Source organism: Oncorhynchus mykiss, chromosome 8 (genome assembly GCF_057628025.1).
Source record: "Oncorhynchus mykiss isolate SJ-2025 chromosome 8, ASM5762802v1, whole genome shotgun sequence".
In the NCBI taxonomy this organism is placed as follows: domain Eukaryota; kingdom Metazoa; phylum Chordata; class Actinopteri; order Salmoniformes; family Salmonidae; genus Oncorhynchus; species Oncorhynchus mykiss.
Window position 1 is genome coordinate 26,085,868 of NC_143029.1, and position 24,151 is coordinate 26,110,018.

At 43.6% G+C, this 24,151-nt stretch overlaps 1 protein-coding gene across 1 annotated transcript in view; it reads right to left on the reverse strand.

Moving 5' to 3' along the window:
- The window catches only part of LOC110529680 (protein dispatched homolog 1), a 73,896-nt gene that overhangs the window by 40,345 nt on the left and 9,400 nt on the right, over positions 1–24,151 (reverse strand). The window contains exon 2 of the mRNA XM_021612113.3: positions 4,532–4,606. The gene's annotated coding sequence lies outside the window, so the exon portion shown is untranslated. The remainder of the gene's footprint in view (positions 1–4,531; positions 4,607–24,151) is intronic.

Consider the following 24,151-nt stretch of genomic DNA (forward strand, 5'->3'; position numbering starts at 1 on the left):
CTGCAGTCCTCTAGGCTGTTAATGTCAGTCACAATGGTGGCGCACGGGAGACAAAACCTGCTTTAAGGCCTTTCCAATGGAACCCGGCAGAGGCCTTTACACTGCAAAACCCCTTTTTCATTGTGTGGGCATTAAGTGAGATGTAGTACTGTACAAAGGTTTACAAGCAACTAATCTAATGTAGGATAGAAGAGTGCGGGGGAGGGGGTAGTGAGAAAGGAAATTCAGAGCGTGTCTAAAGGAAGGCTGGTAACTTGGCTTGTAAAAAAGACAAACACACACACACACACACACGTCAGTGTTAGAATGTCAAAGAGGGGGGTAGAAGAACGGAAGAAAATGTGTGCCATAATGGAGTTGAAGTAGTTTTCCAAACAGAGGAGAGAGAGCGCTGACAGAAAGGATGTCTGATCACTTCAACAGTGTGAAGGATCTTAAATATACACTACTGTTCAAAAGTTCAGGGTCACTTGGAAATGTCCTTGTTTTTGAAAGAAAAGCACATTATTTGTCCATTAAAATAACATCAAATTGATCAGAAATACAGTGTAACGTTGTAAATGACTATTGTAGTGGGAAACGGCTGATTTTTAATGGAATATCTACATAGGCGTACAGAGGCCCATTATCAGCAACCATCACTCCTGTGTTCCAATGGCACGTTGTGTTAGCTAATCCAAGTTTATCATTTTAAAAGGCTAATTGATTATTAGAAAACCCTTTTGCAATAATGTTAGCACAGCTGAAAACTGTTGTTCTGATTAAAGAAGAAATAAAACTGTCCTTCTTTAGACTAGTTGAGTATCTGGGGCATCAGCATTTGTGGGTTTGATTACAGGCTCCAAATGGCCAGAAACAAAGAACTTTCTTCTGAAACTCGTCAGTCTATTCTTGTTCTGCGAAATGAAGGCTATTCCATGCGAGAAATTGCCAAGAAACTGAAGATCTCGTACATTGCTGTGTACAACTCCCTTCACAGAACAGCGCAAACTGGCCCTAACCAGAATAGAAAGAGTGGGAGGCCCCGGTGCACAACTGAGCAAGAGGACAAGTACATTAGAGTGTCTAGTTTGAGAAACAGATGCCTCACAAATGGCAGATTCATTAAATAGTACCCGCAAAACGTCAGTCTTAACGTCAACAGTGAAGAGGCGACTCCGGGATGCTGGCCTTCTAGGCAGAGTTCCTCTGTCCAGTGTCTGTGTTCTTTTGCCCATCTTAATCTTTTCTTCTTATTGGCCAGTCAGATATGGCTTTTCTTTGCAAATCTTTTTTTTTTTCAACTCTAGACACTAATTTCTAAGTGACCCCAAACCTTTGAACGGTAGTGTGTATTTAGGGAAAAACCCGCACTAGAAACCCGCTCTAGAAATGAGACTTCAGCATGAGAGATTCCTTTCCCCCTAAAAACCCCTACTCCAGATTTAGCCAACTAGTTCCCCCTCTGCCAAATGTCCCTTTAGCCATGAGTTCTGATGAAAGTCTCATTCTCTCCCTGGGCGAGCCATTGTTGTGCGGCCTGCTAAATATTTACTCTTCCCAGCTTTCTGAGAGAAGGGATGAGGAGAGGGTCCCTTTGTACAGGAGGGGTCAGAACTGGTCCTTCCTAGCACCAGACACCAGGATCAGGCATCCTCTACTATCAATTACCCCATTTAAACCAGAGGCACAGGCTCTCTGGGAGAGAGACTAGGAGAGGGGAACCCCTTTGAGAGCTGTTTACATGGGACCACCGGCGGAACTGCCATCACAATAGACCAAAGATGAGCCAAAACAACAGCCAAAATGAACTACAGGGCAGAGTATTGCCTCTAGTTATGAATAGCCTACATCGGGCCTTTGGTGAAACCTTTCTGGCAGCAAGGAACCCAACTCCTCCAATTTTCTATTGATAATCAGTAAGGGAAATTAAATCTCCAATCAGTGACCAACCAGGAGTTTCAGAGTTAGGGCCTCCATTACTGAACAATTATACACACACTATACCTGCCGATGGTCGAGTCAGTTATGAGGTGTCAAACCCATATAGTTTGCTGTTCATAATTGGGTCATTAATGACTAGTGACTGAGCATTAGGTCAAATAATCTCCTGCTAGGGTTGAATCATTCATGAGGCGGGTATAAATGTAGAATATTCATTTGATCGCCCTGTTGTCGTAGGAAATGTCCTGCTCGGCAGGAAATGCAAACTGGTAGTTTATTATCCTTTTTGTTGTTGTACTTCTACCCCTTTTTTCGCCCCAATTTCATGATAGCCACAAGGAGTCGCTAGAGCGCGATGGGACAAGGAAAACCCTACCGGCCAAATCCTCCCATAACCCGGGTGACGCTCAACCAACTGTGCGCCGCCTCATGGTTCTCCCGGTCACGGACGGCTGTGACACAGTCTGGGATCGAACCCATTGCGGTAGTGACTCCTCAAGCAGTGCGATGCAGTGCCTTAGACCGCTGTACCACTGGGGATGTGTATTTAAGGTTTTAAAGGGCTTCTAAAGTTTGTCATTTAAAATGTCAGACTTGATTTCCCCAAACTAAAAATGTATCAACTCCTACAAAAATGGCCATTAATTATAATCCACACAATAATTCACATTTCCTGTTGCTGCAGGGTTATTTTCCTGCTGTGAGAAACTGATCATTAAGGGCGCTGTACTGCAGCGCCACCTGTGCCATCAGAGACCCTGGGTTGGCGCCCAGGCTCTGTCATAACCGGCCGCGACCGTGGAGGTCCGTGGGGCGATGCACAATTGGCCTAGCGTCGTCCGGGTTAGGGAGGGCTTGGCCAGTAGGGATGTCCTTGTCTCATCGCGCACCAGCGACTCCTGTGGCGGGCCGGGCGCAGTGCGCGCTAACCAAGGTTGCCAGGTGCACGGTGTTTCCTCCGACACATTGTTGCGGCTGGCTTCCGGCTTGGATGCACGCTGTGTTAAGAAGCAGTGCGGCTTGGTTGGGTTGTGTATCGGAGGACGCGTGACTTCGTCTCTCAACCTTCGTCTCTCCCGAGCCCGTACGGGAGTTGTAGCGATGAGACAAGATAGTAGCTACTAAAACAATTGGATACCATGAAATTGGGGAGAATAAGGGGTAAAAGTCCCCCCCAAAATATATATATACACATTGTTTTTTTTTTATCATACACCTGTATTCTTTGTGGATTTCAATGTGTCAAAGCAGAGAGGAGATTTCTCAATACATTAATCTACAAGTGCATTGAGGAAAGTGTATCAAGATCAACAGATAATAAACTTTAAGTAGCCTAATACAACATTTTCCTCCAAAGCTGCCACAAATGAGCACTAACAAACTGCTCATCCCTCAGGTCGTTGCCAAAAGGATTCTTCATCGCTGGCCACAAAAGTGCTTGAGGGCTTAGTACTGTAGATAAACATTTCAACCCCTTCATTAAGGTAATAAACCAGTGTATTACCTGAGGCCTTAGATGATGGAGCAGTTTACAATGCTAAATGATCAAAGCCGTTCCTAACCCGAGACTGCTGGCTTTCCAGAATGTTGCACTTTATAATCAGTGCCTCTCTTCACAGTCAGACGAGACGGTCAACACAGCTGCTAGATTCCCTCGCAGGCGGCAGTCATATTTTGACTCGACGAGCTGCACCGCAACCCCCACCTACGTACACCCCCAACTCCTTACCCCCCCACCCAGTCCCCTCCAGTTTTGTCTTATGTGGACCTTATTAAGAGCAGAATCATTGCAGCTGTGCAGGAAAGGTGTAAAGCATGCAGCTTTGCTCTGAATCAACACCAGACTCTGACATTACAAAACAAGCCAACAAAGCAGACCCAGCTGCTCCATTCTGTTCCTCTCCACATTTCATACATGCACAGTCAGATATTGAACGTCAACACACACACTGGCACCCACGCACAAGCCCAAAAACATACACCTGTTTATTTATTTATCTGATCGATTTTTATGCAACAAAGCGACAGTCAAAGAGAAGGACAGTGGTCAGTCTGGTCTTCAACTTGACTTTAGGAACACCTGTAACAGTGTAACAGTTGTCATCTTTTTGACATGGCTCTGTGTGTGTGTGTGTGTGTGTGTGCGTCAAGTCAGGTTCAGTAGGGCAGCCTGTGTGAGCTGTAGGTAAACAGATTCACCTTGTGCTTCTCACTGGCCCAGTTGTAGCAAGAGCAAAAAAAAAAACTGTGTTTGACTTACACGGAGAGCCTGTCTGGGCCCGCCAAGCAGAGAGGAATGGGAAAGGGGGAGAGGGTATGATAGAAAACAGAGTGTATTCACTGTGAAAAATATACTCAGAGTTTGATTACATGAAAGTTGCAATCATTATAGTCCAACAGTTCTTTGAAGACAAAGTACTGGTAACTATTAGTAAAAAGAAATTATATATATATATAAATTAAATGTCAAGAAAAAAGTACTGGATATGTACTTGGTTGTGAGGAATTAGGCCTATATCTTGTTAATCAGTCAAATCTGTGTGTGTTGCAAAGTAAATTGTTATGCTTGTTATATAAGAAGAAAGAGAAAACTTGGTAAAATACTTACCAGGGGAGTGATATTGTCCAACGTAGTGATGCTGTTCATGCGTTCAGATTGGAAAGGGATTCACGATGGGGTAAGCTGTAAGAGAGACAAAAAAAAAACACAAAAAAAGTGAAAAAGTGAGGGTCTTGAAGCTAAACTTGATGGAAGTTTCACTCTGGCAATCTCATCATGCTGAGGAGTTGCTGGCTCTCTATGGCGATATAATGTACCTTTTGAACCTGATGACACGTCATGCTTTATGGCTCCCCAAGCAAAGCCAGCCCTGAGCCAGTGTATGCAGCAGACTTTATAAAGAAGAACAACCAGTAAACATGCTTGAACTTCAGCCTCAAATAGGCTACCTTTCCAACAAAAACCTACAACGACAATTAGGCTACTCCGAAAAATGGTGCTAGTAAACAGCTTCATCCGTTTTTAATAGGCCTCAAAAAGCTCTCCTCCTCAAAAGAAAAGGAGAACTCCACACAGAAAATACCTACAAATACTGATTCAAAACATCTCCCAACTCGCAGGCCTGGAAAACAAAAAGTTAGGAAAATCACTTTAATTGGGGGAGAAGGGGGAAGGAGAAAGTGACATGTTTCCTGGGAGTTTCAAAAGAGCCTCTCAAGCTAATGGCTGCTCCCTGCTCAACCACCTGACCCCCGAGAGGAAGGGTCACAGCAGCCCTGCCGCTCTTGCCCCATTAATAAGGTCACAGGAGGTCACTGTGAAAATTAGACACCGTCAGCAGCAGGGCTGTGGAGCCTTTTTCAAAACAGCCAGGCCCAATGACCAGCTTCCCAACAGCACAACGCTCCACCAAGAGGGGTTTGGTGGTAGGAAGGTGGGAGAAGAGGACAGGAAGATATTCCTCCCCTTCCCCAAGACAACAACTACTATGTTACCGGGAAGGAGAAGTCCTGGTGCCACCGACTGAACAGACTGCTATTGAAAGCCAACATATGGTCCACATCACCAATTACCAAGGTGTGCGAAGACAGCCACATGAAGAGAACAGCAGCCAGTGATGGAGAAAAATGTGGACGGATGAGAGTTTTTTGGTAAATTGTTTTAACAGCTTTAGGTCACAGGGATTTTACCATAAGGGACAGAAATGGGTTTGCAGTCTTCAAGATCCTCAGATTATTAATTCACCAAGCAAGCTTCAGTCCAAACGGTAGAACTGGTTAATCAATCAAAGCTACTGAACTCCTCTCTGACATAGGCCTAGGTCTCCATTCACCACACCATGACGCAAGCTTGAGTTCCATAATCCAATTGAGTTGTTCAGCATGACTTTTTTTTTTTTTACAGAGACCACTTGGGGGGGGGGGGGGGGGGGTCTATACAGTTACATATCGTATCGTTTTGACAAAACATCTCAATTACATTTTTGTGCTCGTTGGCTGTACCTGCACCAATATTCCTGTATCATCTTTAGAAATAATGAGCCAACATGTTCTCATTTTCAGCACTTTTATTTCCAAGACTGATCAAAACCTTTTTGTAATGGCTCTCTTGTCCCTCTGAGCAATATGTTTGGAACGTCAAATTGCAATGTAATCACAGTATTGAATCGCGAGTGTCGCAATACATATCGTATCGGCACCTAAGTATTGTGATAATATCATATCGTGAGGCTCCCGGCAATTCCCAGCCCTGCTATGTATCCTGCATGTTCTATGCATGTTACCATTTACAACACACATACCATATGGTCTGTATTAGGAGGAGGGGTAAGGAACATCATTAGCATTTGACAAGGAAATAAATCTAGCTTTACATCACAAAAAGACAAGCCAAGGTACTAACAAACACACTAGTCTGCCAAACAACTAAGATTGTCACTTTTTTAAGGATAGTAAGAAAACGTGCATTTTCTTTACAATTCCAGTAGAATAGCAACAGTTGGTTCTTGCGGCGACACTAATAAACAAATACATTTCCCTCTGGATTAGAGTTGGTCTCTGTTGTTGTACAAAAATGTGTCTAAGATCTTTGAGGGGAAAACCCTTCCATACTAATTTAGATGAAGTCCTAAACACAGGCCCAATTAATTCACATACATCCTGCTCAGAAATTATTTTAATCTCCCCCTGCCTGGCCACTGGACGGCAGATTCCCAGCATGGCATTAGCCAATTACTCCAATGAGGCTTGGCTTGAGTCACAGTCACCACTAATTTCCAAAGGAGTCACTCTAATTTATCGGGCAAGTTCAAAACCATGAAATCTCCTGTATACGAATCTTCTTCTGAGAGGATGCATTTGAGTTTGATGGGTATTATTCTCTGAAGATTATTTAAATAATGAAAAATGGACATTAAGACAACTAGTGTTCTTCACACTTGAGCTCAGTTCGAGGAAATCGTCCTTCAAACCACTCATTTCTATGATTAAACAGTGTTAAATAACACTAATATGCGAAACCAATATTTTTTGTGTACAAAGGTTTCATTTTGTTGTTAATAACGTGAAAATTGTTGTGGAAATCTGTTGCAGCTCAAGTCGACTACAAAACCCACAATGCAATGCTCCCAGTCTGGGCTGGCTAAGTAGCGAGCTAGCTATATAGCAAAAGTAGCTACACACAATAATACCAAAGGCAATATCAGCATATGAAGTAGCTAGCTGTAAAATCGCCTAAACAAACTACACTATCAATTTAGGAGTCTAACTCTCCGAGTTCAATTTGCAGTTCGCCTATGACCAGAGCGAGTACAGAGGACATTGCTATGGAAACAACAGCCCTTTCCCATGTTTCCCACAGACACACAGGGAGCATTGTGAGATGGTACTTGAAGGAGAAACTGAGTTGAATAATTTGTTACACTGTTTAGAAGAGCACATCTAAGAAAAATATAAAACTTTCATGACGATATATAACGAACCAAACATTCAAAAAGCCACAAAATGCTGATTTCTCTCCAATTTTGGGCACAAATTTGTTTACATCCCTATTAGTGAGCATTTTTCCTTTGCCAAGACAATCCATCCACCTGACAGGTGTGGCATATCAAGAAGCTGATTAAACAGTTGCACCTTGTGCTGGAGACAAAAGGCCACTCTAAAATGTGCATTTGTTTCATATAACACAATGCCACAGTAGTCTCAAGTTTGGGGGAGTTTGCAATTGGCATGCTGACTGCAGGAATGTTCACCACAGCTGTTGCCAGAGAATTTAATGTTCATTTTTCTACCAACGTCATTTTAGAGAATATGGCTGTACGTCCAACCGGCCTCACAACCGCAGACCATGTGTAACCACACAAGCCCAAGACCTCCACATCCAGATTTTGCACCTGCATAATCGTCTGAGACCAGCCGGAAAGCTGATGAAACTGAGGAGTATTGCTCTGTAGTAAAGCCCTTTTGTGGGGAAAAACTAATTCTGATTGGCTGGGTCTGGCTCCCCAGTGGGTGGACCTGGCTCCCAAGTAGGTGGGCCTATGCCCTCCCAGGCACACCCATGGCGGTGTCCCTGCCCAGTCATGTGAAATCCATAGATTAGGGCCTAAAGAATGTATTTCATTTTACTGTATTTCAATTTACTGATTTTCTTATACGAAGTGTAACTCAGTAAAATCATTGAAATTGTTGCATGTTGCGTTTAGATATTTCAGTATTGCGGAAGTATTCGGACCCATTGACTTTTTCAACATTTTGATACGTTACAGCCTTATTTTAAATGTATTTCTTTTAGTTTGTAGCCGCCTTTCTCCACAATTTCGTGGTATCCAATTGTTAGTAGTTACCATCTTGTCTCATCGCTACAACTCCCATACGGGCTCGGGAGAGACGAAGGTCGAAAGCCATGCGTCCTCCGAAACACAACCCAACCAACCCGCATTGCTTCTTAACACAGCGCGCATCCAACCCGGAAGCCAGCCTCACCAATGTGTCGGAGGAAACACCGTGCACCTGGCGACCTGGTTAGTGTGCACTGCGCTCGGCCCGCCACAGAGTCGCTAGTGAGCGATGAGACAAGGATATCCCTACCGGCCAAATCCTTCCTAATCCGGACGATGCTAGGCCAATTGTGCGTCGCCCCATGGACCTCCCGGGTCGCGGCCGGCTGCGACAGAGCCTGGGCTCGAATCCAGAGTCTCTGGTGGCACAGCTAGCACTGCGATGCAGTGCCCTAGACCACTGTGCCACCCGGGAGGCCTAAATAGTTTGTCCCTCATCAATCTACACACAGTACCCCATATATATATATATATATATATATATATATATATATATATATTTTTTAACCTTTATTTAACCAGGTAGGCAAGTTGAGAACAAGTTCTCATTTACAACTGCGACCTGGCCAAGATAAAGCAAATAAAATAAATAAATATGATAAATAATAACAAGATAAATAAGATAATAAGATAAAGATAAGGAAGATAAAGGCAATAAATAGGCCATAAATAATAACTATATATAGGCCATGGTAGGCAAGTTGAGAACAAGTTCTCATTTACAACTGTGACCTGGCCAAGATAAACCAAATAAAACAAATATGATAAATAATAATAATAATAATAATAATAAAATAAATAAGATAAAGGGAGGTAAAGGCAATAAATAGGCCATGGTGGTGAAGCAAATACAATATAGCTATTAAAACACTAGAATGGTGGGTTTGACAGTAGATGAGTGTGCAAAGTAGAAATACTGGGGTGCAAAGGAGCAAAATAAATAAGTAAATACAGTAGGGGGAGAGGTAGTTGTTTGGGATATTTATAGATGATAATAGATAATGACAAAGCAAAAATAGGTTTTTAGATATTTTTCTCTCAAATGTATTAACTTTTAAACAGAAAGATCACCTTTACATAGAGTTGAAGTCGGAAGTTTCCATACGCCTTAGCCAACTACATTTAAACTCAGTTTTTCACAATTCCTGACATTTAATCCTGGTGAAAATTCAATTTTAGATCAGTCAGGATCACCACTTTATTTTAAGAATGTGAAATGTCAGAATAATAGTAGAGATAATGGTTTATTTCAGCTTTTATTTCCTTCATCACATTCCCAGTGGTTCAGAAGTTTACATACGCTCAATTAGCCTTTGGTAGCATTGCCTTTAAATTGCTTAACTTGGGTCAAACGTTTCTGGTAGCCTTCCACAAGCTTCCCACAATAAGTTGGGTGAATTTTGGCCCATTACTCCTGACAGAGCTGGTGTAACTCAGTCAGGTTTGTAGGCCTCCTTGCTCGCACACGCTTTTTCAGTTCTGCCCACACAGGTCAGGGCTTTGTGGTGGCCACTCCAATACCTTGACTTTGTTGTCCTTAAGCCATTTTGCCACAACTTTGGAAGTATGCTTGGGGTCATTGTCCATTTGGAAGACCCATTTGCGACCAAGCTTTAACTTCTTGACTGATGTCTTGAGATGTTGCTTCAATATATCCACATAATGTCCCTTCTTCATTATGCCATCTATTTTGTGAAGTGCACCAGTCCCTCCTGAACCAGACTTGTGGAGGTCTACAATTTTTTTTCTGAGGTCTTGGCTGATTTATTTTGATTTTCCCATGATGTCAAGCAAAGAGGCACTGAGTTTGAAGGTAGGCCTTGAAATACATCAACAGATACACCTCCAATTGACTTAAATGATGTAAATTAGCCTATCAGAAGCTTCTAAAGCCATGACATTATTTTAGGGAATTTTCCAAGCTGTTTAAAAGGCAAGTTCAACATAGTGTATCTAAACTTCTGACCCACTGGAAATGTGATACTACAGTGAATTATAAGTGAAATAATCTGTTTGTAAACAATTGTTGGAAAAATTACTTGTGTCATGCACAAAGTAGATGTTCTAACGGACTTGCAAAAACTATCATTTGTTAACAAGACATTTGTGGAGTGGTTGAAAAATGAGTTTTAATGACTACAACCTAAGTGTTTGCAAACATCCGACTTCAACTGTAGGTATTCAGACACTTTACTCCGTACTTTGTTGAAGCACCGTTGGCAGCAATTACAGTCTCGAGTCTTCTTGGGTATGACGCTACAAGCTTGGCACACCTGTATCTGGGGAGTTTCTCCCATTCTTCTCTGCAAATCCTTTCAAGCTCTGTCAGGTTGGATGGGGAGCGCTACTGCACAGCTATTTTCAGGTCTCAGAGCTCTACGGATAATTCTTTTGACCACATGGCTTGGTTTTTGCTCTGACATGCACTGTCAACTGTGGGACTTTATATAAACAGGTGTGTGCCTTTACAAATCATGTCCAATCAATTGAAATTACCACAAGTGGACTCCAATCAAGTTGTGGAAACATCAAGAATGATCAATGGAAACAGGATGCACCTGATCTCAATTTCGAGTCTAATAGAGAAGGGTCTGAATAGTTATGTAAATAAGGTATTTTGTAAAAACCTGATTTCGCTTTGTTATTATGGCGTATTATGTATAGATTTATGAGGATTTTTTTTATTTAATCAATTTTAGAATAAGGCTGTAAGGTAACAAAATGTGGAAAAAGTCAAGGGGTCTGAATAAATCAAAGTGTATTTGTCACGTGCGCCGAATACAACAGGTGTAGTAGCTTACTTACAGGACCTAAACAATATTGTGTGTGTGTGTGTGTGTGTAGGTAAGTAAAGAAATAAAACAACAGTAAAAAGACATTTGAAAATAAGAGTAGCAAGGCTATATACAGACAGCGGTTAGTCAGGCTTATTGAGGTAGTATGTACATGTGGGTATGGTTAAAGTGACTATGCATATATGATGAACAGAGAGTAGCAGTAGCGTAAAAAGAGGGGTTGGAGGGTGGTGGGACACCATGCAGATAGCCCTGTTAGCCAATGTGCGGGAGCACTGGTTGGTCGGGCCAATTGAGGTAGTATGTACATGAATGTATAGTTAAAGTGACTATGCATATAAGATAAACAGAGAGTAGCAGCAGCGTAAAAGAGGGGTAGGGGGTGGGCACACAATGCAAATAGTCCTGATAACCATTTGGTTACCTGTTCAGGAGTCTTATGGCTTGGGGGTAAAAACTGTTGAGAAGCCTTTTTGTCCTAGACTTGGCACTCCGGTACCGGTTGCCATGCGGCAGTAGAGAGAACAGTCTATGACTGGGTTGGCTGGGGTATTTGATAATTTTCAGGGCCTTCCTCTGACACTGCCTGGTGTAGAGGTCCTGGATGGCATGCAGTGACGTACTGGGCCGTACGCACTACCCTCTGAAGTGCCTTGCGGAGGCCGAGCAATTGCCGTACCAGGCAGTGACGCAACCTGTCAGGATGCTCTCGATGTTGCAGCTGTAGAACCTTTTGAGGATCTGAGGACCCATGGGACTGAGCACGCACCCCCGGGGAGCTCCAGTGTTGCGGATCAGCATGGCAAATGTGTTGCTACCACCTGGGGTGGCCCGTCAGGAAGTCCAGGATCCAGTTGCAGAGGGAGGTGTTTAGTCCCAGGTTCCTTATCTTAGTGATGAGCTTTGAGGGTACTATGGTGTTGAACACTGAGCTGTAGTCAATGAATAGCATTCTCATGTAGGTGTTCCTTTTGTCCACGTGGGAAAGGGCAGTGTGGAGTGCAATAGAGATATCATCTGTGGATCTGTTTGGACGGTATGCAAATTGGAGTGGGTCTAGGGTTTCTGGGATAATGGTGTTGATGTGAGCCATTACCAGCCTTTCAAAGCACTTCATGGCTGCGGATGTGAGTGCCACGGGTCTATAGTCATTTAGGCAGGTTGCCTTCGAGTTCTTGGGAACAGGGACTATGGTGGTCTGCTTGAAGCATGTTGGTATTACAGACTCAATTAGGGACATGTTGAAAATGTCAATGAAGACACCTGCCAGTTGGTCAGCACGTGCCCGGAGCACACGTCCTGGTAATCCGTCTGGCCCCGCAACCTTGTGTATGTTGACCAGTTTAAAAGGTCTTACTCATGTTGGCTATGGAGAGCGTGATCACACAGTTGTCCGGAACAGCTGATGCTCTCATGCATGCCTCAGTGTTGCTTGCCTCAAAGCGAGCATAGAAGTGATTTAGCTCGTCTGGTAGGCTCGTGTCACTGGGCAGCTCGCGGCTGTGCTTCCCTTTGTAGTCTGTAATAGTTTGCAAGCCCTGCCACATCCGACGAGCGTCGGAGTGTGTAGTATGATAGCCCCGTATTGACGCTTTGCCTGTTTGATGGTTCGTCGCAGAGCATAGCGGGATTTCTTGTAAGCTTCCGGGTTAGAGTCCCACACCTTGAAAGCGGCAGCTCTACCCTTTAGCCCAGTGCGAATGTTGCCTGTAATCCATGGCTTCTGGTTGGGGTATGTACGTACAGTCACTGTGGGGACGACGTCCTCAATGCACTTATTGATAAAGACAGTGACTGATATGGTGTATTCCTCAATGTCATCGGAGGAATCACGGGAACATGTTCCATTCTGTGCTACAAAACAGTCTTGTAGTTTAGCATCTGCTTCATCTGACCATTTGTTTATAGACCGAGTCACTGGTGCTTCCTGCTTAAATGTTTTGCTTGATAGCAGGAATCAGGAGGATAGAGTTGTGGTCGGATTTACCAAATGGAGGGCGAGGGAGAGCTCTGTATGCGTCTCTGTGTGTGGAGTATAAGTGATCTAGAATTGTTTTCCCTCTGGTTGCACATTTAACATGTTGATAGAGATTTGGTAGAACTGATTTAAGTTTCCCTGCATTAAAGTCTCCGGCCACTAGGAGCACCGCCTCTGGGTGAGTGGTTTCCTGTTTGCTTATTTCCTTATACAGCTGGCTGAGTGCGGTCTTAGTGCCGACATCTGTCTGTGGTGGTAAATAAACAGCCACGAAAAGTATAGCTGAGAACTCTCTAGGCAAGTAGTGGCCTGCAATTTATCATCATGTACTCTACTTCAGGCGAGCAAAATCTAGAGACTTCCTTAGATTTCGTGCACCAGCTGTTGTTTACAAATATGCACAGACCGCCCCCCCCTCATCTTACCAGAGTGTGCTGTTCTATCCTGCCAGTGCAGCGTGTATCCCGCTAGCTGAATATCCATGTCGTCATTCAGCCATGATTCGGTGAAACATAGGATATTACCGTTTTTGATGTCCCGTTGGTAGGATATTATTGATCGTACCTCGTCTAGTTCATTGTCCAATGATTGCACGTTGGCGAGTAATATTGACGGTAACGACAGCTTTCCTACTCGCCTTCTGCAGGTCTGGACGAGGCATCCGGCTCCTCTGTGTCGCTTCCTTTTGCGAATAATTGGGATGTCTGCCCTGTGGGGTGTTTGGAGAATATCGTGTGAGTCCTGCTTGCTGCTGCTGTTGTTGTTGTTGAAAGAATCTTTGAATAATCCGAGGTGAGTGATCGCTGTCCTGATATCTAGAAGCTCTTTTCTGCCATAAGATACGGTTGCAGAAACATTATGTACAAAATCATTTACAAATATCGCGGGAAAAAAACACATTGGTTAGAAGACCGTAAAACGGCTGCCATCTCCTCCGGCGCCATTTAAGCTCCTTTCGGAATGCACAGTAAATGGATGAATGTGTTATATACAAGTATGCCGATACTATCTATTGGCTGATTTGGCGATCTGGGGTGCGGGCAATTGTTTTAAAAGCATTTTGAAATAAGAGTGTGTAATCCCCGATCTCCAGCGACGAGAACCATGCAGCTATGACGTATCCTACACAATTTCCTGATTTCACAGATGGACCACTTCGAAGTTAAATCCTGGGGAAAATGTGTACTTTACCCACTGATAGAACAAGCTTCCATCAAATTGACAGTTTCATGATATTTATTTCTGGGGGTGGATTATCCCTTTAAGCTGCGAAAGAAAGCCTGTTGATTTAGCGACAAAACCATGGCCCAAAGTATTTACTTTTGCGATGACAACACAAGGGCAGGAATTCGGGCTGTGCCTGTGTATCGCAGGGTCATTTCCTTTGAGTGAAGAGCATCCTCAGACACCAGTGTGTCTCTTTTATTCCCGTGCCTTGGGGTCTGACAGGATCCTATGGCCATGTTTAACACAGGCATTCCTCCGACGCATTCACACACACACACATCCCAGGGCCACATTTCTCAACCATTGCCTTGGCAACAAAATCCTAAGAGGAAAGGAAGATAGAAAAATAACAAATGGCCAGTTTGCTGAAGGAGAGAGAACGGGGGGGAGGCACTCTTCAGAAGGACTTCAAAACCAGCAATGACATGAGAAAACGGTTCCCTTCTGAATCATCAGCGTTGCTTTACATTGGAGTTTCCAATGGTCTGAATAGATTTCAAAGATAAAGAACCCTTTGTTTTTAGTTTGAAGAAGATTCAGTATTTGGTCTCTTCCACCAGAGTAAAGGTAGGCCTATATAAAACTCACGAAAGCCTTTGTGGAAGAGGTGGACTACTTTTGAGGAAATGGTTATTCCATTTTTGCTTTTAAAAAGCATTCTACCATTTTGTTTTACATCTGAGAAATGAGTCATAGCCATTTGGATTCCTGCTGGCTTACTGTCTTATTCTATTCAACATGGATGTCTCTCCTAATTGTACTGGATCAAAAGTTAAAACGATGTTCCTTTCAAGTTGAAAGAAAACTTCAAAAGCCAAAGCACCCCTCTATAGGTTCAACTAAACTGAGCAAAAACCAGGCAGGCAGTCTTGAGAGAATGTCTCCTATACATGTATTTATTACGTTTATTTGGAACAGTGACAATGTACAGCAAAACATAAGTCTCATCAGTGAGAAATGATGCACTGCATCAGATTTAGCTTACAGCTAATTTACAACTGCAGTCCCCGATCTACATCAAGAATTACTCTAGCACTTTGCTTCCTCCTCACCATTCACTGATCTCTTCGCTGAGTATGCTGGGCTGCGAATTTACATGCAAGTTCAACTCAATAAGTACAACAACAAAAAACATGAAAGAGCACTTAAGATGCATTTTCCTAAAGTGCTTAACAGCTAAGGACAGGGAGAAAACGCAAAGCCCAGGAAGCAGATTAACAACCGCTGCCCTTCCTGGAGCGGCGCCAAGAAGCATCTCTCCGCTGTGTCTTATTTCAACTGTTCGATTTCATGCTAGATATGTAAATTGCTTCTGAAAGTCACACTGTACACCATATGGGACTGGGTTTTAGGACAGGAAGAAATACGTAGGGATCGGATGACATGGGGATATCAACATGGGAAATCTGCAGTGATGAAAGCCTAGAACAAACCGAAAAAAAAAGCACACAAAAAAAAAGGCAACACCAAAGCCAAAATAGACGGAGGTAATCCTTCCTAAACAAATCAAAAAATGGCTGGCTGAAAAAGGAGCGTATGGGATGCCCTTTGGACCAAAATCAGCCCTAAACCATAACATCCAAGCCTCAATATTGAATCTGTGACCTACTGAAATACCTTAAGACCAAAACCCAAACCAACATTTTAGATTTTAGTAATTTAGCAGTCGCTCTTATCCAGGAGGGACTTACAGTTCGTGCATTCATTTTAAGATACCTAGGTAGGACTACCACCTTTTCACAGCGAGTCATATAGTAAGTACATTTTTCCAAAGAGCTAGTAAGAAGGAAAACCACACACACAGAATAGCTATTAGCAAAATATTGATTATCTGTAAAGATAGACATGAATGGTGAGAGACAAACAAATATTGGGAATGACTACTATATCATTATCAGGTGACATCATTTTTCACAGGAATTCTGAAGAAAGGTTAGCCTTGACGAGGAGCCATCCTGTTAGATTCAAGTTTAATATAAAATATTTGAGTGACTGATTCCCAGTTATCCACCTACAAAACATTCCCTTATCTGCATTTTCTCACACTGCAAGCCCCTCCATATATTTTCTGCAGCGAATTGACAAATAAGTGTCAGTACGCATCCGCTGACAAGGAGCAACCCTGCAGCTGTTCTTGTGCATACTGTTGGTGTTTGTGTTCCCAGGAGATGCAGACAAAGCGCTTCCAGGTCGTCCTCTAACCTGCCTTCTCATTAGAGGTCAGCATATTTGAACACAACAATGACCTGCCGTTCCGAGAGACTTAGGGGGCTAAGACGCTCAGCCAGAGGCAGTTTGACCAAATGTTCTCAATCTGTCCCATCCTTCACTGCTCACTTTCATTTACTGTGGTCGTCCATCGTAAGTTGGCCTAAGACGTCCTACCCACATCACCCACTCTATTATGAATCCTCCCTCCCAAGGCACTTAATGGCAAGTAATCACACATAAATTCCAAATAAGTGCCCAAGACAGATTTAGGGCGCTTGGAGGGTTTTTGTCCAAAGCTATTTCTAAGGTAAACAATTAGGCTGGCAGAGGTCTGGGTATAAAGATGGCAGTGCCATTGGTTGGCAGGGAGGGCAGGCTCATTAACCCAGCAAGCCTCTGCTGTGTTCACTCAAACCAGTCCAAAAGATGTGATCGGGTGGAAACCCGTGGGAGCGATACATTTCCTCGGATAAGATGGCCTAATAATGACTTCCTGCATTTAAAGCGAAAATAAAACACAAAAGCAACATGCACAATGCACAATGCTGCGAAACAGCGTTTTATTGAGGCCTCTAATACCAGGAATATACTGTAATCTGTTTTTAGGGTTATGGAGACAGAGGGGAAGTCAACATCTGGTTCTCGTAGTCCACGCCTCTGGCCTGACAGTCTCTCTGACTCAATCAAGGAGAGGAACCATTTGGCAACGCTCTGAGGCCCAAAAACGCACCCCTCGTCTGCCTGTCTGTCCGCTCCTCTTCCTCTCCTTCAGGGTCATGTGAAAAATCCCAATTAACAGGAAACCCGAGAAACACCCATGTTTGGACGTGAACTTGAAATATGCAAAACACCAGGGCCGTTAACAAGTGCCATGTTGAAATGTGATAGACTGCGTCAGCAGGTCGTAAAACCCTCTCAAGATCAATGTAATTATGAAAGCTTACACAGACTTTCCGGATAAGCGGAAGGAGAGGGTTGTGCTTTCTACCAAACAAGTGGAAGGTCTACCCCACCTGCTTTCCATTCCATCAGCTACAACAATGGTGAATAAAAAACGTCCAAAACACCCGGAGGAGGGTGTCAACAAACACCCCTCATTCCAGGCCAAAGTGATGCACCCCATAAATCCTTTTGATTAGCTACAGTAGCACGGCTAAGTGCCACTTAAATCAAAACAAAAAAGGGGAAGTCGCTCTGACCTTGAGCTTTGGAAGTGTAATTTAACTGATCGTTACAAAAACAAAGCTGGTTCTGTTTCTGGACGAAGAGAGGGATGGAAAGAGGCGGCCGGGAGGGACGAAATTGAAAGCATGCATGCATTTTTTTTTTTTACAAAAATGTTTGAAGCCACCATAATGAGAATGGGGAGAAATGTTTTAGAATATTCTTTGCTTTTTTTTAAAAGAATAACAGGAAGTTCATGTTTCCGAGTGAAAAATAACAGATTAAATGAACCAGAGGGGTTTTGAACAGCTTAACCAACGAGGGATTTGTGACCTGTGAGAAGTTAGTCAAACAAAGATAGGAAAATATTACTTTTAGAAGTGTGCTCTAAAATACATTTGAAATGAAATGATTTGCACATATTCACATAGCGTGAATTGAATGACTCCAGGCAGTCTGTATAATTTGGTTGAAGACAAGTCAGACTGCAAGTGAACATGCATCAAACTGTTGCGTGCTGATGAAATGAGTGTTCATGTCTTCAACAGTACGATCAATGAAAACATCACAACAGCCATAAATAAGAATGTGATTGACCCTGGAGATAAAGCACATATTTCCCATCTAAATGGCAACCAGTGGGTTCACCGTCTCCAGGGTTCCATCAAATCCCTGTGTTTACAGTACAGGAGGAATGACATGACTCAGGGGCAAGCTTGGGTGCAAGTAGACAACTGACAAAGACCAGTCTCCCATTCTAACGGATGAGGGGGCTGCCTGGTAGCATGCCATGTCCAGCAAAACACAGGAGACTCTTTTGCTCAGGTCTGCAAGCAGCTCCTTCAATACTAGCAGCTCCTTCAAAGCTAGCAGCTCCTTCAAAGCTAGCAGCTCCTTCAAAGCTAGCAGCTCCTTCAAAGCTAGCAGCTCCTTCAAAGCTAACAGCTCCTTCAAAGCTAGCAGCTCCTTCAATACTTTACACTCCACAATCAGTGGCCTGGCCTGCTGTAAGAACTGCTGCAGATGGCTACAAGGTTCCACAATAGTCTAATGAGAACACATGCAGTGCCAAAGTTGGGGTGATAACCTGGAGGAGCCTGCGTCAAAGGCACCAACAGGGAAGTCAGTCAGCATTAATCCCGCCACTCCCTCAAGCAGGAACCTTCAAGAGGTGCCCTTGACTCCTGGGGTGTTTCCGTGAGAGGGCTCACGTCCGCTCTGCTCTGACAGCCAGGGACGATCAAGAACAGCATCAGTGTAAGGGTGAAGTAAGACTACCACCTCCTCGCCAAGTGTGTGTGTCAGTAAAAAGCTGGCTGGCCATAAGAGCTCCTCTGAAAAGCTTTTGTTTTTGAAAGAGGGGGAAAAAAGACTGTACTCGTCTCTGACAAAAAGAGGTCATGAGCCAAAGAAGAAAAAAATACATATTGGACGAAATGTTGGGAAACTGAGGAAATGTGCCTTTCTTCACTGTTATCACTTACGTAGACCAGGGTGGACTGAGGAGAGTAAAGGGGGGAAATAAAGCCAAGCTAAAGTCGAGGCCAAAAGGCATCGTCCCATCAGGTTACCATTAAAACAACAATTTCACCTTATTGTACATTTCATATTCTGATATCTGGAGGAAGAGGAGGAGTAGAAGGAATATTGTCTTAATTTAACAGGGTGCCCCTTTGAGAACACATTCTCTTTTATGGTAATGACCTGGCCAGGAGGGTACAAAAAAACAAAAAAAAACAGGAGACTCCATCTCAGGTCTGGGAGAAAGCTAGCAGCTCCTTCAATACTTCACACTCCACAATCAGGGCCCAGACAGACCATATAAATGGGGATTGAAGAGCTGCCAGTGCTACAGAGAATCACATTAGTAAACACTCTGACACAAGGCCTTGACTGTGGCTTAAACAGAGCCCCTCTTTAACCAAGGAAACTACCCTAAAGACGGGCCCTGGGCAACGTCAAGTCAGCCACTTTACTGAGCGAGACTGAGCTGGCATTTCACTAGGAATCCAAAACAAAATGAGCATCAGTTTAAAACGGGAGTGTAAGCACTTACTATATTTCTCAATGCCAGAAACGCATGTTATAGTAACTCAGAGCAAAACTCTTAAATACATTGTTATAATATCAGCATATCTAAAAGCTGGGTTTGAGGTTCTCCAAAATCGCACAACGCTCCACTGACAGCGTCACACGATGAAATGACAAACTTCGTAAAAAGTAGCATACATTTGTGAGAATGGGGGGGGCAAATTGGGCGTCTACTTGTCAATCCGCAGGGCCCATTTCATCCCTGAGAACTTCCATGGCTATCAACAGTGGAAGGAGGGCTTTAGGTAGAAGTTGCTTCTCAAAGTGGACGCAACAATTTCAAAGATTTTACTGAGTTACAGTTCATATAAGCAAATCAGTCAATTTAAATAAATAAATTAGGCCCTAATCTATGGATTTAACATGACTAGGAATACAGATATGCATCTGTTGGTCACAGATACCTTAAAAAAAATGTAGGGGCGTGGATCAGAAAACCCATCAGTATCTGGTGTGACCACCATTTTGCATCATGCAGCGCGACACATCTCCTTCACATAGAGTTGATCGGGCTGTTGATTGTGGCCTGTAGAATGTTATCCCACTCCTCTTCAATGGCTGTGCAAAGTAACTGGATATTGGCGCTAACTGAAACACGCTGTCGTACCCGTAAATGCAGAGCATCCCAAACATGCTCAATGGGTGACTTTGCTGGCGAGTATGCAGGCCATGGAAGAACTGGGTCATTTGTAGCTTCTAGGAATTGTGTACAGATCCTTGTGACATGGGGCTGTGAATTATAATGCTGGAACATGAGCTGATGGCTGCGGATGAATGGCACGACAACAGGGCTCGTCACGGTATCTGTGCTTTCAAATTACAATTGTTGGTTGTCCGTAGATTATGCCTGCCCATACCATAACCACACCATGGTGCACTGTTCACAATGTTGAAATCAGCAAACGTTGACATCAGCTCACCCACACAACGCCATACACGTGGCCAGCGGTTGTGAGGCCGATTAGACGTACTGCCAAATTCTCTAAAACGATGTTGGATGTGGTATATGGTAGAGAAATTAACATTCAATTCTCTGGCAACAGCTCTGGTGGACATTCCTGCAGTCTGCATCTCAATTGCACGCTCCCTCAAAACTTGAGACATCTGTGGCATTGTGTTATGTGACAAAGCTGCACATTTTAGAGAGTGGCCTTTTATTGTCCCCAACACAAGGTGCACCTGTGTAATGATCATGCTGTTTAATCAGCTTCTTGATATGCCACAACTGTCATGTGAATGGACTATCTTGGCAAAGTATCAATGTTCACTAACAAGCATGTAAATAAATTTGTGCACAGCATTTGAGAGAAATAAGCTTTTTTTGCATATGGAACATTTCTGGGATCTTTTATTTCAGCTCATGAAACATGGGACCAACACTTTACATGTTGAGTTGATATTTTTGATCTGTGTATTACTTAATATACATTACAGCTACATAGATATCTATTAGGGTCCATTGTCTGCTACCTGGATTTTTACGCAGTACTAAAAAAAGAGAGAAGACCTTTCAAGTACTTACTGTTACCCTTACAGGCTACCCATTATCCCGTAAAACAACCAAGGAAATTACAAGCCAAATGTCGCCTTCGCTGTGGGTGTGTGTGAAGAGGTCTTATCAGAACCTGTCTGCTAAATGTGCTTTTTAAATCAAATCACTAAACAACCCAAAATATGTTTCTTCTATTGGTTGACATAGGAACATTTCTGGTCGTCCATCAAACTAGTGCAAGATGACAAAAAAAAGCAAACAGCCAGCTCACAGTAGTGAAATGAAACGCACCATTTTAAACCACAATTAAATCAAATACTTCATTTCAGCGAAAACATTGGCTACCGCTATCAAAAGCAGTATTCCTTTGAGGGGACGGAGCGCATGTTAAATCGTTTGTTGGCAGCCGCTGTGCCTTTCAGCCCAATTTATGGATGGGCTCAGAATTCACAAAGGCCTCTGTTGACTGAAACAAAAGAAATGGATTAAGCTGACCCCGAAGCCTTTCCATCCCAGTCCCACCTTATGCATAGTGACCCAATCAGCAGGCCCTCAGGGGCCAGACACTTGGGCCCGATCCAAGACTCCTGCGTACGTAGAGCCACTTCCCGCCCTCATGGTTCTCTCTGGTTTGTGTCAGTCTAATGAACAGTTTCTTAACTGTTCGGAGCCAAGCAGATGGAACTCTGGGAAGATTTACAGCACAGAGAACGAGGGGGTATGAAATCCACTCCTAGGTTCTGGCCAGCAAATACAGCTTACATTTGCACATTTTTTCAATTTATCTCTTATTGAATTAAGGGTTCAGACTCTTGGACGCCTTTCAGTAGGAAACGTAGAGGACTAAAGTACTGCAATTTTCTTAAAGGCTTCAGCTCGGACGTGATAAATGACGGGAGCCCAGCTATGGAAGCGGAGTTTCAGGCTATGAGTCAGCAATAGAGAGGGCAAGCAGGTTAGGGCCCCATCTGGCCACGATAGGAGAAGCCAACAGAAGAGGAATCTCTATAGTGGCTGGGTCTCTGACATGATCATTCAGACCATGTTTCCATCCACACAGCCTCTGAATTCCATTACTAGGCATATTCTAATGGGTCTCACTACAGAATGGATGCCAAAAAGAAGCAACCAATGACTGAAAAGGGTTCAGTCAATTAAGGCATGCCTAGTGCAGAGAGATTGAGAAAGCATAACGCTTTCATAGAAGAAGTCTGCTGGGAACTGACACCTTCAGAAAAGACTCATCGTAAAACCAAAAAATGGTTGAATATTGATTGAGAGTATCGCTATTTCGGGCATACCAGATGATCGTAACAAAAATCCTGCTTTAAAAGGGGATCGCTCTGTCTCTTCATTATTAGCTCTGCCATACTTAGCTTTAGTATAGATTATCATGAGATGGGCTAATTGCTATTTTGAAAGAGTGCATGCTATGCTGAAGTTTGAGCCCAGCACACAGGGAGTGAGAACAGACTCTGGCGTCTATCAGGGGGCGCCATATGCTTTAGCTGCATGGGCCAGCAAGCTCTCTAGGGACCTCCATATACCCCCATAGGCCTAACTGCTTTGGCAGACAAACCAGAGACACTATTCAGAAAACGCATCCTTGACCCTGTCACCAAACACCTGTTCCAAACATCCTGCCTGCAAGGGGAGGAGGATGGAGGGCTCTCAGCCTCAGGGCGGCTTTTTGAACTGGAGACGGACTGGTCAACCTCAAGGTTATTGATTTCTATTCTGTGTCTACAAAAGGAAAAACTCCATAGTGTGAAACCACAGGAAATAGCCTAATCTCCTCAGAAAATTACAATGGAAACAGGCAAAACAGAATAACTTAAACACATTTTAAATTCATAAAAAGAGGCAAAACCCCAGCCTCCTGAAGTCTCTTGGAAATCACATGCAAGGTGTTGAAAGTGCCTCTTTAGTGAGTTACATATTCCATGTGCACACCATTACTCAACATAGCTTCCTTCCACCGATTCCTATGGGGACCTGGCCTTTCACTGTTAAGCACTAATGGGCTCTCACAGAGCACCTTTCTCAGTCTGCTGCAGTGTGTGTGTGTGTGTGTGTGTGTGTGTGTGTGTGTGTGTGTGTGTGTGTGTGTGTGTGTGTGTGTGTGTGTGTGTGTGTGTGTGCGCATTTCTTCTCCTCCTTTTATGGTCAATGTCACCTCTCCATCAAGATATATCCTCAGCCCCGAAAAGCACAGACTTCAATTAATGGTTGAGATTGGAGTCAAGCGGAGGCGACTGCTATATCCTCAGTCCAGCGTTATTGATTGTCAGAGTCATCTCAGGCGGAAGGCGAGACATGAATTTAAAGTGAGTCTTTGATGCATGGTGTCAGCCCAGTGCCCTGACGTCATTGACTGAATTTACAGCCTTTAGACACCAAAAGAGACATAGCTGCCAGGAATGGGCAGTTGCGGATCGGATGCCTCATGGGCCCAGACAGGCTTACACTGATGATAACCCACTGACAAAGACAAGCCGTGACTGTTCTTTACTCACACTTCACTCGCATTATTTATCACAATAGAGGCCAAAACACCTACACAAAGAGGTGTTCATGCATCAAACACCCCCACCCCTATACAGTACCAAATGGATCTGTCTCTATTGACGAGGTCAAAGGTGAGAGAAATAAAAACACAGCCTTTTGAGATGGGTGCGGGGTAACTGAGCCCTGGCTCGGAGGCACATGAGCCAAATGGGATTGGACAAGCTCAAGAGCCCGGGTCAGACAGCAGTTAGAAACATGTGTCCCAGAGAAAAAGCCTGCGAGGGATCAGCATTCTGTGTTTTGTGCAACAAACCCTAATGAGATTTTTCTCTGCGGGAGAATAAGGCCCTGTCTTTGGGGATCGGGTCGGTAAGATAAACACTGATGCAGTCACCCCTCACAACCCCAGGCCTCGCAGCCAAAT